The 12,305-nt window shown below is 34.0% G+C and overlaps 1 long non-coding RNA gene across 1 annotated transcript; it reads left to right on the forward strand.

Moving 5' to 3' along the window:
- The first annotated feature begins 415 nt into the window (after positions 1 to 415).
- Positions 416 to 5,127, forward strand: LOC111241284. Its single transcript, XR_002667189.1, has 9 exons — positions 416 to 908; positions 1,058 to 1,130; positions 1,199 to 1,362; positions 1,478 to 1,517; positions 1,892 to 2,005; positions 2,102 to 2,166; positions 3,162 to 3,285; positions 3,389 to 3,463; positions 4,966 to 5,127. It is a non-coding gene; the product is annotated as an uncharacterized LOC111241284 (long non-coding RNA).
- The last annotated feature ends 7,178 nt before the right edge of the window (positions 5,128 to 12,305 follow it).

The raw sequence follows: 12,305 nt of genomic DNA on the forward strand, positions 1-12,305 counted from the left end.
AAAATGAGAATTATCTACGGATATTTACATACGGATTTTGATCCGTATATAACACACGTATCATATACGGATTTTATATACGAATCAGAAAAAAAGAGTTATATACGGATTTTATATACGGATTTTACCTACCGATATATTCGTATATAAAATCTGTATGTAATGTTGGCGCGTTTAAGCGGGAACTTTACCTAAGGATATAATCCATATGTAACCATTTAAAATCCGTATGTAATCCTTAGATACATTATCCACTGAGAGTACATACGGAATGTTAAAATAAATTATTAAAAATTAATAAAAAATAAAACAAAAAGTTAGGTTTTTGTTTTTGACCTGAAGCTTCTTTCATTTGTCTGAGTTTTAAAAAACCCTAGGGTTTTAGGGAGAAGAGCAAGGAGTGTGACGACGACACCATCCACCTCTACGACCTCTCCACCACCTCTACGACCTCTCCACCACCTCTTCCCTTGGTTCCCTCCACCAACACTCTGCCCCTGTCACCGTTTTCTCCTTCTACGCCCCTTCCAATCTCTCCTTGCCCCGCAACCTCATCTTCGTTGACGCCGCTAGGTCTCACCATTTTTTACGCGGACGACTTAGTCCATCTTACCACGCTTTTCGTCCACCGTAACGTCGTTATCAACGACCTCGTCCTGTACCCGTTCGGTGAGTGCGCCCTCATCGTTGCCTATGACAACTGCCTCGCCATCGTCAACCTCGTCCACGACCACTGTAACTGCTGCTTGCGCCTCGACAAGGAAGCTACTCTGGTCAAGTTCAATGCGTCCGGCGACCACTTTTTTAAGGCCACGAAGAAGAAGGTTTCTATCCACCAGACTAAGGATGCACGCATATTGTTCAAATTGGAATACTCCAAGCCCGTTCTCTACGCTGCTCCTGCTAGGGTATGTGGTTCTTCAAATTCTTTCTCTGTTTTCTCTGCTAGGGTTTAGGTAGCATTTGATGAAGAAAGTTTGGTTTATTTTCACTTGTTAAGTATTTTGGGCGCCTAATACTTGTTAAGTTTTATTGGATTCTTGTGGTGGATTGTTAGGAGATCTTCATTGTGCTACCGGTGTTACGTTTAAGGGGTGTTTCATTTAGGGAAGATTCAGAGGACTTTTAAGGTATGTTGTGTTTTATGCGTTTGGGGATTAAGAATATTATTGAATGAGTCACAAATGCAAGATCACAGGTACAAAATGGTAAAGCAAAATCCTATTAGTGAGAAGGTGTTTTCCTTTTGGTTGAATGGGGATCCAAATGCGAAAGAAAGTTGGTGAAATAGTTTTCAGTGGTGTTAACCCAAAGCACTTTAAAGGAGACCATATTCCATTTACTGAAAAAGGTTATTGGCAGGTTAGAAAAAAAAATTATTTGATTAAGAATTCCTTTTAAATACATACAGACACATATATATGTATGTATGTATTCACACCAGAAAATTCTTGAGCATGAAAGTTATTTTTTGCAGATTGAAATTGGAGATTTTTTTATTGGAGGTGCTTCTACAGGTGATTTTATTGTTCCCCAACAATAAAAACTTCTATTTTGGAATATGGTATAAGGAGTGAATCTAGACTGAATTTTTTACTTCCTAATACTTGAATTTGTTTTCAGGAAATGCAGGGTCAAAAAACTATATCTTTACATCAATGTTTGTGAAATGAGATTTTTTTTGTTTTATTTGTTGCATATGCTTTGATTAATGGACTTTAAATTCTGAAACATATCAATGTTCTTTTAGGTGTTTATGAGGGTGGTTGTGCTGCTATTGTGGATTCAAGAACATCTTTTCTTGTTGGTCCAACTATATGTGCTTCGATAGTTCTGGAGATTTTCTGCTTATTTATTCTTATTTGTAATTTCTGTTGACCATTAATGTCAGCCTGTTGTAGCCGAAATCAACCATGCTATTGGAGCTGAAGGAGTTCTCAGCGTAGAATGTAAGGAATTCGTTTCTCAATATGGAGAGATGATATGGGATCTCTTGGTATCAGGGGTAGGTATCAAATTGAACATGGTTTTTGGCTTGTGATATTTTTCCGATTTGCATTTTCACTCTTTGGACCTAAATGAGTTTGATCTTGTTTTGTAGGTGAAACCTGATGACATATGTTCCCAAGTTGGTTTATGTTCTGCCAAAAGGATCCAATCTAAGAGGTCAAAAATGTCTTTGGCTCTTTTATATAGATGTCTCTACTTTCTGCTTCCCCTGCACTAATTTTTCACCATATTTGTTTAATTGCTAGTTAGTTTGGTAATCATTTGAATAGATTGGATGAATGTGTGATACTTCTTTCTAATTATTAAGGTTAAAAAGTTAGATGTATCGATTCCATGCATTAGCAAATAAGAAAGGATGAGTTGTTTAAAAAAACTGTCAGGGAACCTTAATTATATTGCAATTACCAACTTGTATTGACAGTGGTGGCTACAACATCAAGATTGGACCTGGATGTTTAATTGAACTCATGAAATATGATATGGGTGGTTCGGCTACAGTTTTAGGCAAGCACTTGGTCAAATCAAACCTCCAGGGGTTTTTAGAAGAGTTAGAGAAATTATATATATTTAAGATCTAGGATCAAAAATAAAATTCCAAAAGCAATCTTCTCGTACCTCGAATGGGGTATATATTTAAGATCTAGGATTCCATTTTTATTAAATAGATATTTAGTAACAATAATGAGTGACTTTCACTTGATCATTGCTTTTGATTATTTTTTTCAGTAAAAGCAAGGTAAAAAGTATGCTCGGACTTGAAATTTTGTTTGTTATATTATAATTCTTGCTTCTTGATATATTATTAATAATTCTATCAAGGAAGTAAAAATATGCTTGTTCGTTGAAAATAATGAAAGTAAGCCTTTATTCAAATTATCTAAGCTTATAAAATAATTATTAGGTGCTAGCATTCATGAACTTGGTGAAACTGGTGCACAATTTATGTAATTAGATGACATGGTCTATTATGTGAACTATTATCATTTTTTGTATATGATTAAACTACCTCCAGATATGATTTTTGCAGCGTCATAGCTATGCATTTCAGACATTATTTTATAATTGTACTTGTTTTATACTGGTAGCATACTATTTATGAAACAAATAGTTTCATTCAAAGCTGCCACTTTCGCACATACTTGTTTTCTCAGCAGGAATGAATACAAGGGTGTTTGTGGTGTATCGCCATGTTAAGACCATTGTAATTGCTCCAATAACTTATTTCAATGGTGTAGCTGATGAGCATATATGAGTGTATACAGTTTTTGTTAGGAGGTACTTTTTTGAGTCTTGTAGGATTTCTTTTCAATATATTTACTTTCATATCTAGTTATTGAGCAGTGATAAACTTTCTTATTGCCTTTATTGTGCAATGCAGGTTAACAATGCAGGGGTTAGTGGAACAATAACCAAAGACTTTGCTTTATTGCCTTTATTTCTCCTTAGTCGTGGGGTGAGTATCTAGGCCTTTCCTAAAATGCTACAATATTTCTCTGTTCATTTCTAATTCAAATTCACTATATCAAGTTTCTTATTTATTAACTTTTTCACTTCTGATCAATGTTTGGTTACAATTTTTCTGCTGATAGTTATGATGATAAAGTTATTACCATATCTTTTAGAATATTATATACAAAATCAATTGTAGTAGTTTTCATATCTTTATAGTTTTCTTACATGTCCATGTGTTGGTTCATGATTTGAACAGTTGATTTTCTAATCAATGGTTGTAGCTACTCTTACTTTTCTTCAATGTACACCTCACTTTAGAGGAATCCTATCAGTAAATGCATGAGTTGCCATTTTCATAATTAGTTGTCTGCTTTTGTTCTTACAAGGTTGCATTAGCCAAAAGGTATATGCTTCTAAGCCAAAGACAGAGTAGTAACATGACCTTTATAATGTCAAAGCAATTGCATGTTCTTCATTTTAGCATTGAATTATGCTTGTGTGTAATTATGCATGTTTATATATGATAATGCGTTATATTCTTTCTATTGTTCCAAGTGAAAAGAGAGCTTTGTAGACTTAAGCAAGTAAGGGTTTCTTTCTTTTATTCATGCGAAAATAACTTGAACACATTATTTTTACATTAATAAATTCCATTGCATCATTGGTAGTATATCATGTCTTCTCTAGTAACCTGGATATTGGTTTTGTTGTACTATGGAATATGATAAGCTGGACTATTATTGTTATTAATTAAACTATAATTAGGGAATTAAACACACATATTTTATTTACTGCAGTAGAAGTTGTGATTCTAACAGTAGTTATGCAATAACTTGACCCTTTCGTTTGTTCTGTAGATGGGATTATATTCAAATAGGTTCAAGATAGTGAAATACATGGATCACATAGAAACTTTTAGAATTAGTTTAACAAGATGGGGTAATTGAGTTTGAATTTATAAACTTTTTAAATTGCTGCAACATTTATTAGGGTGGCACTAATAGGTGTATGTTATGGTGGCATTCAGGGTTCTTATTCTATATATACACATATGTAAGGTACACATGCAAATTGTTAGATACACTATACATCAGGATACATAATGATGTTTGCATTATATTCAGGTTAGATTAATCGTATCTGTACCTAGATATCATTCTGGTACTAGTTTGGAAAAGTAGGGACATATGAAGTTGTGTTCTCTTATATAGGAATGTATTTTTGATTAAGAGTTTAAGAAATCTCCACTTGTTTATCAGGTACTGTTTGGCTCTAGGCTAGGTTGCATTGTACTCTTGTTTTGGCGCAGTTGGTTCATGTTAATCTTATAACTCTAATATTAAATAAAAAAAAGTTAATGTTAAAGTATTTCTCTATTGTTATATTTTATTCTAATTTCAACTCTAGTTTTTTACTATAATGTATCACTTCAAGACAGATTTTAGAGATTGCAATATCAATCATTTACTATTTTCTTTATGATCATGCTTATATCTACTGCAGTTCTCCTTCCTTGGATCGTTGGATGAAAAATGGATGACTGAGCTAGCATCATCAATGTCAGCAAGCCTCTCAAAAGATAAGGATTAAGTGAATAACTAACCTTGATGTAATGATTCTTTAATGAAAACACATTGGGCGAATCTGGAAAAAATTGAGATGTCATTGGGGTTAATTTGAACTCTTAACATGTGATTTTTTAATCAGGAGAGATTAACTGTGCAAAGCATCTTGAATGATTCCATTCCCTCCTAATATGATTCATGTGTACCCTTGCTATAGTAATATCATATCAATTGAAGGAAATTATTTTCTTAAAGTTAGTATTGCCTCAGTAGAATTCAAAATATATACCAATTTTATTGTAATAGTAAAATTCATATTTAGATTTGTGTCTTCTTACTTTAACTCCGAAGCTTAACAATTTCAATTTCTATTTCTTTATGTTAGACTATTGGATAATGAATTTGTGCAGTTTTATATTCATTTTTATTGCTTATTATCATTAAATTTCTTTGAATTTTTTTGAATGTATAAGAATTATTTTTATATTACATGTTTTATAAAAAAAATAGAAGTTATTATAGTCATTATTTTTGGATTTACTATGTAATATAAGGAATGACTGAATTTGACATGTGTAAGCTATTGATTCATGTTAATTTATGGACCGCAAAAGGAATAGAAAATTTTGAATAATTTTTTTTTTTTTTATAAAATCATAGTTACATACGGATTTTTCCGTATGTAATTATATTTTTAATTATATACGGATTTTATATACGGATTTTTTCGTATATAAATTACTATAAATTACATACGGATTATCCGTATGTAAATTACATACGGATTATCCGTATATAAATTATATACGGAAAAATCCGTATATAAATTATATACGGATTATCCGTATATAAATTATATACGGATTATCCGTATATAAAATTAACTACGACAGTATTATATACGGATTTTTGCCCGTATGTAATCCGTATACAATCAAATATTATATACGGATTTTGGGCCTTGTATACGGATTTGGACCGTAGATAATGACGTTTTTTCTTGTAGTGTAAGGAACTATGAATGAATGGAGTTGTTGGGGTTTACAATTTCATCTTATCGACTCTCATATATCTATTCTTCTTATTTAATTAGCTTATTTATCATATTGTCATGCAAACTTTCTTAGTCTACGCTTAACCCAATCCCTTGGTGAAAAGAGCCTATTACTAATTACCGGCTTGCTATCCCTAGCCTCCCCTAGTACTTAAGAATGCATGATAAGCGAAAGCAAAATACAATTGGTCGTCCTACCCCTATCCTTAGGTGGTATTGCATAATTAAGGAATTCAACACCAGTTCATGACATTACTGTACGTCCCCGTATCAATAAAGACAAACAACATTTACCGAATGAGTTAAACGATAATAGCATTAAGCAAAGGTGAAGAACCCAACAATTGATAAATCAAGCATATGCAAGCATATAAAATAAATATGAATTTGAATATATGAGAGTTTCAAAAGATTACGTTGTTCCCCAACAACCTAGGGTTTAGTTCACCATAATCATGGTGAAACTAGATGAAATATAATGAAAGAATGGAAGAAATAACCCTAAACTTGGTAGATTGGAGCCTAAGCATCCAAGGAACCTCTTCCAAGGTGTGTGGAATAGCTCTGGACGTTTCTCTCTGCCAAAAAAATAGGTTTTGATTCGTACTAGGGCTATATATAAGCCCAAAAAGATAACAGAAAGATTACAGAATCTAGTTAATAAAAACAGACAACCGCCTAAGCGCCTAAGTTCACCGCTTAGCGGTTTCCCTCTTGCCGCTTTGACCGCTTAGCGGTTAGTTTTGCCGCTGAGCGGTTTCCCTCAAATCGCTCTAGACGCGCAGTGGTCCATTCTGGCGCTCAACGACTCACTTGACCCTTCTTCTCACCATTTTTCTACTTCTTTCATGGGTCTAAGTCCACCTTACTTCACTTTCATCTTTAATTCACCTTAAAACCCTACAAACAATGTAAAAACAAGCATAATATCTCTAAAACCAACTTTTGACTCTCACAAGACTCAACTAAGTGTTTTACTTGATTTCAAGCTCATTCTAAGCCATAAAGGGTGTGTTTTAATATCAAATTTAAGTATGAAAATAACGGTTTTTAGACCGTTATCAGTTGTCTGTTTTTATTAACTAGATTCTGTAATCTTTCTGTTATCATTTTGGGCTTATATATAGCCCAATGCGAATCAAAACACAATCTTTTGGCAGAGAGAAACGTCTAGAGCTATTCCATACACTTTAGAGGAGGTTCCTTGGATGCTTAGGCTCCAATCTACCAAGTTTTGGGTTATTTATTCCATTCTTTCCTCATATTTCATCTAGTTTCACCATGATTATGGTGAACTAAACCCTAGGTTGTTGGGGAACAATGTAATCTATTGAAACTCTCATATATCCAAATTTTTATTTATTTTATATGCTTACATATGTTGGATTTATCAATTGTTGGGTTCTTCACCTTTGCTTAATTCTTTTATCGTTTAACTCATTCGGTAAATGTTGTTTNTCTTTATTGATACGGGGACGTACAGTAATGTCATGAACTGGTGTTGAATTCCTTGATTATTTTAATACCGCCTAGGGATAGGGGTAGGACGATCAATTTTATTTTGCTTCCGCTTATCGTGCATTATTAATTACTAGGGGAGGCTAGGGTTAGCAAGCCGGTAATTAGTAATAGGCTCTTTTCACCAAGGGATTGGGTTAAGGGTAAACTAAGAAATTTTGCATGACAATATGATAAATAAGCTACTTAAATAAGAGGAATAGATATATGAGGGTGGATAAGATAAAATTGTAAACCCCAACAACTCCATTCATCCATCGCTTCTTAAAGCCAATTGAATCATTGCATTAGCTTGTTTACTTTTGTTCGTTGCATACACACTTCAACTTAATTCTTTTCTTAAGTCTTACGTGATTGGTTTACATGAAAAGTAAGGCCTAAGAGTCCTTTGGGAAACGATACTTGGACTTACCCATTTATATTAGTTGATAACGATCTGGTACACTAGCCAAGGACTTAACAAGTGTTTGGCATCGTTGCTAGGGACTCGTGGTTTAACTTATCTAGTAGTGTAAACTGATTAAATTTGACTTGATTGTTATGTTTATTTTTATTTTTGTTCTAATAAATGTTTTCTAGGGTTTTGTGCGTAATGTTTGCAAGATGTAGTATGGACAAGAATTTGACTATATGGGCACTCAATTCTACCAAAATGCTTTTCAATCACTGGTGGGAACCTCACTCATACATGGATCAAAGCCAATTTGGGCAAACTGCTGAGAAACAGATTACTCCATTTAAGAAAAATACAGATTCTCATGAACTCTTTCAGAGGGTCACGAATTTGAAAGTATACCATGTCAAAAGCATATAGGAGAATACAAAGAATGACGAATTTTTTTTTGCAGGACATGTATACAAGATTTTCTTCCCATAGAAGCATGGAAGAGAGGCAACAACAACACTTTTCACCAATAGAAATGTGGGAGTATGATCAACAACTATGTCAACAGGTAGCTGATGTGGCGAAACAACTCAAAAGCTCTAAAGAAAAGTTTGACAAATTTCTGGAGAAGTTCGTTTCCAAGAGCAATGAAGTTACCTTCACGAATTTTGAGACATCAATTGATGAGGTTGTTGATGAGGAGAAGATAGAGAGAGAGGTGAAAAAGATAGAAGAGATAGAAACATAAAAGGTTGTTGCTAAGGAGAAGATAGATGAAGAAAAGATAGAGATAGATGAGGAGAAAAAGAGGAGAAAAAAATGGAGAGAAAGGAGGAGAAGATAGAGGAGGAAAAGATAAAGGAAGAAAAAATAGAAAAGTTGAGTGAGGGGTACAAAGATGATAATAAGGAAAAAGAAGTAGTTGAGAAGAAAGAAGAAAAGAAAAAATATGCAAAAATAAAGAAGAAAATAAGAAAAGAAAAAAAGAGAAAGTTGAGGGAGAAGAGTGAGAAGAAAAGGAAGAGAGGTAAGAAGAAAAGATTATATGCAAAACCTCTTCCTCATCAAAAGAAATATCGTAGGAAAGAAAAGAGGTCTAAGTGCTTTATGGAGATCTTCAAGAAATTGGAGATTAAATTTGATTGCATATTAGAAATGCAGTATAGCTAGGGAATGACCTCTAGGTCGTTTCTCAAGGACCAACTGCATTTCGCGTCTTAGGTCTAACACGAGGGGGGGGGGGGGTTTGAAAGTGGTTTGCGTAGTGAATGCAGAAAATTTAAATGAAATTAAATTAAAACGCAGATGTAAAAATATAATTAAATTCAATTAAAATGAAATTAAATGCAACAACACATTTCACCATGCATGAAAATGAAATTAAAACAGTAAAAAGGAAACTGCAACAGTAAATATGAAAATTCACGCTGGAACTGGACAGCTCTGACCGTTGCTCAATGTTTTACCCATAACTTTTTCTACAGAGCTCTAAATGAGATGAGGTTTTTTTTCCTGGAAAGTAGACTCAATTATCTTTCATGTGATATATAAAACGTAGCATTTGGACCTCTGGTGTGGTTGCAGTTATTTTTTTAAAATCGAGTCCAGAGAGTGAAAATGCTAAACCCAATACTAGAGCAAACAAATATCTAAACACAGTTAAAACTATCAATTGCAAAACTAATTTTAAGAAAGGAAAAACAACTAAACTACAATTCAAGCTAATTTAAAGCTAAAGAAAATAAACAACATATTTTTTCTTCTACCAATTTAAATGACACATGCACCTTCTAAAAAAAATTAAATCTTAACCGTGACCTCCCTTCATTTCTCCAAGAAGAGTAAAATCAACGTGCAACTCCTCCTTAAACATGCTGCTGCAACTAAAAACAATGACACCATTTGCAAAGAAATAAAATAAAGAGCTTCTACAATTTCTATTCAACCACCGTCACATCAAATCAACTTCTTCATTTTACAAAAAAAATAAAAGACATAAATAGAATAAAAGAAAGTGCTGCACAACCGTAAGCATTTTTCAAGAAAAAATTCCATGCAAATAAAATTCCATCCAAGAATGTGGGTGTCCGCTGCCTCCAAATAAAATTGCCGAGAGCTCCTTGCTTTCTATTCTCCAAATGAATTGCCTAATAAATAACCATGCAGCAGCACTTTCAACCCGTGGCCAAGCTCCCAGAATATTCCATGAAGAAAAAGAAAATGTTTTCCCAAGCCTAAGTAATAATTCCCTTCTAATGTGTGGAGGCAGCAGCCCTTTTAAAAAAAATGTTCCAAGACCAGCTCTGCAGAAGCAAGTGACGGCTGGAAGGGAATGTTGGTGATCCCTAGGACCATGTGTCCTAATAAAAATGGGTGGGATCCACCCTAAAAATCCTAAGGTAAGTGTCCTACAATTTTGGACCTCTCACAATTTTTTAACAATGGCCCAAATGTGCACAAGTTCAATTAAAAATATTCTATACTACTAAATTACAATGTAATTAAATTTGAAATGTCCAAGTGAAGAGTCTTGACTTTATTTTTTCTCTTCCAAATGTCCCAAATTATGTTTCCAAAATTTTCCCTGCAAATAATTAGCTCAGAAAATTCAAATTAATTAAAATTAGAATTTCCGGTCAAATTAAGCATATTTAGGAAAAACGGGAAAATACCGAAAAATTAAGCACAATTCCCTGATTAATTCTAGCACAATAAACTAAGTAAAGTCAAGAAAATATGGACTCATCAGTGATACATGGAGATATGTGCCTGGTGTTCTCAACTTCATGAAGAAATTCAGCAAGAAGAAGAAAAAGAAAAGAATATCAAGTAAAAGGAGTATCAACACCTACTGATGGTGTTTGAACTCTACCGGGTCAAGCTAGTGACATAAAAAGAGCGCTTACTTGGAGGCACCCTAGTGATCCAAAAACAATATTTTTGTACTTTAAATTGTTAAATCTTGGTGATGTAATCATGAACAATTTTTAAATTTTTATGTATTGGGTAGCATCTACTGAGGGATACAAGGTAAACACACTTACTGAAGGGTGTTGGAAGGAGAAGCACTTACTGATGAGTGCTAGGCAGGTTTGGGTCAGGCTCGTGACATTAAACAAGCGTTACTTAGGAGGCAACCCAGTTGATTGTATTGTATTCAATCCTGTGCATTGCATGTTTAATTATTGAATCTGAGAGGGGAAAAGCATATAATTGAAAAATTGAAGGTTGAAACTGAGTGCTATAAGGTAAGATTGCTTAAAAAGCAGGCAAAGAAGAAGAAGGAAAATTTTCTTAAAGGCTGAGCGGTTTTTGAAGTTCTTCACTTTGAAAATCTTCTTTGCAGTTCGCCTGAGCGGTCTCCCTAAGCCCTAACACTCTTCTTTCACTTTGAAGAGCTTTTTAGAGAGATTTCCTCACTTTCTCATCACCCAATCACCAAAAATTCAATTTTCTACCATTGTTGAGTCAAAGTTTGGGGTTTTTGGTTGAGGGTTTTGCATTGGAGAGGACATTCATCATCGATTGAACAACTTTTCTGCAAGCATTCAAAGTCTCCACTCATGTAAGTATGCAAATTCATGTTTAGGGTTTCTATTTTGGGATTTGTTGATTAACATGCTTAGGAACATCATAAATTGGGGCTTTTGATTCCTATGCATAAATTGATGAAATAAGAACTGTTTGACCCAATTGAATTGAATGATTTTGGTCTGGATTGATGAAATTAGCAAAAGAGGGGAGATTAGGACCATTTAGGAAGAGTTTTTGGAAAAACCTAGCAGCCACCGCTAAGCGGTCTGTTTTGGTGCTAAGCGGTGGCGCGGCTAGAGGCAAACCGCCTGGGCAGTTGTTAACGGATTGGCAAGCGTACCAAATCGTTCAAGTAATAAAAATGGTAAGACAAAGTATCGTTTTCCCAAGAGACTCAAAAGGCTTTATCGTTCGCGTGAATTAAAATAATAAGACTTGAAAATAAAAATTAATTGGATGTGCAAATAAAATATAAACATGTAAAAGAGATTGATTCAAATGACAAGAAGAAAACAATGGATGAATGGAGTTGATGGGGGTTTACAATTTCATCTAATCCACTCTCTCTCATTTACTCCTCTTGAATTATTAGCTTGATTAGTTAATTGTCATGCAACTTTCTTAGCCTACCCTTAACCCGATCCCTCGGCGAAAAGAGCCTAATACCAATTACTGGCTTGCTATCCCTAGCCTCCCCTAGCATTTAATACAGCATTATAGAGCAAAAGTTAAAAGCAATTGATCGTCATACCCCTATCCCTAGGTGATATTGCATAATCAAGAAATT

Source organism: Vigna radiata, chromosome 1, assembly GCF_000741045.1.
Source record: "Vigna radiata var. radiata cultivar VC1973A chromosome 1, Vradiata_ver6, whole genome shotgun sequence".
NCBI classification, from domain to species: Eukaryota; Viridiplantae; Streptophyta; class Magnoliopsida; order Fabales; family Fabaceae; genus Vigna; species Vigna radiata.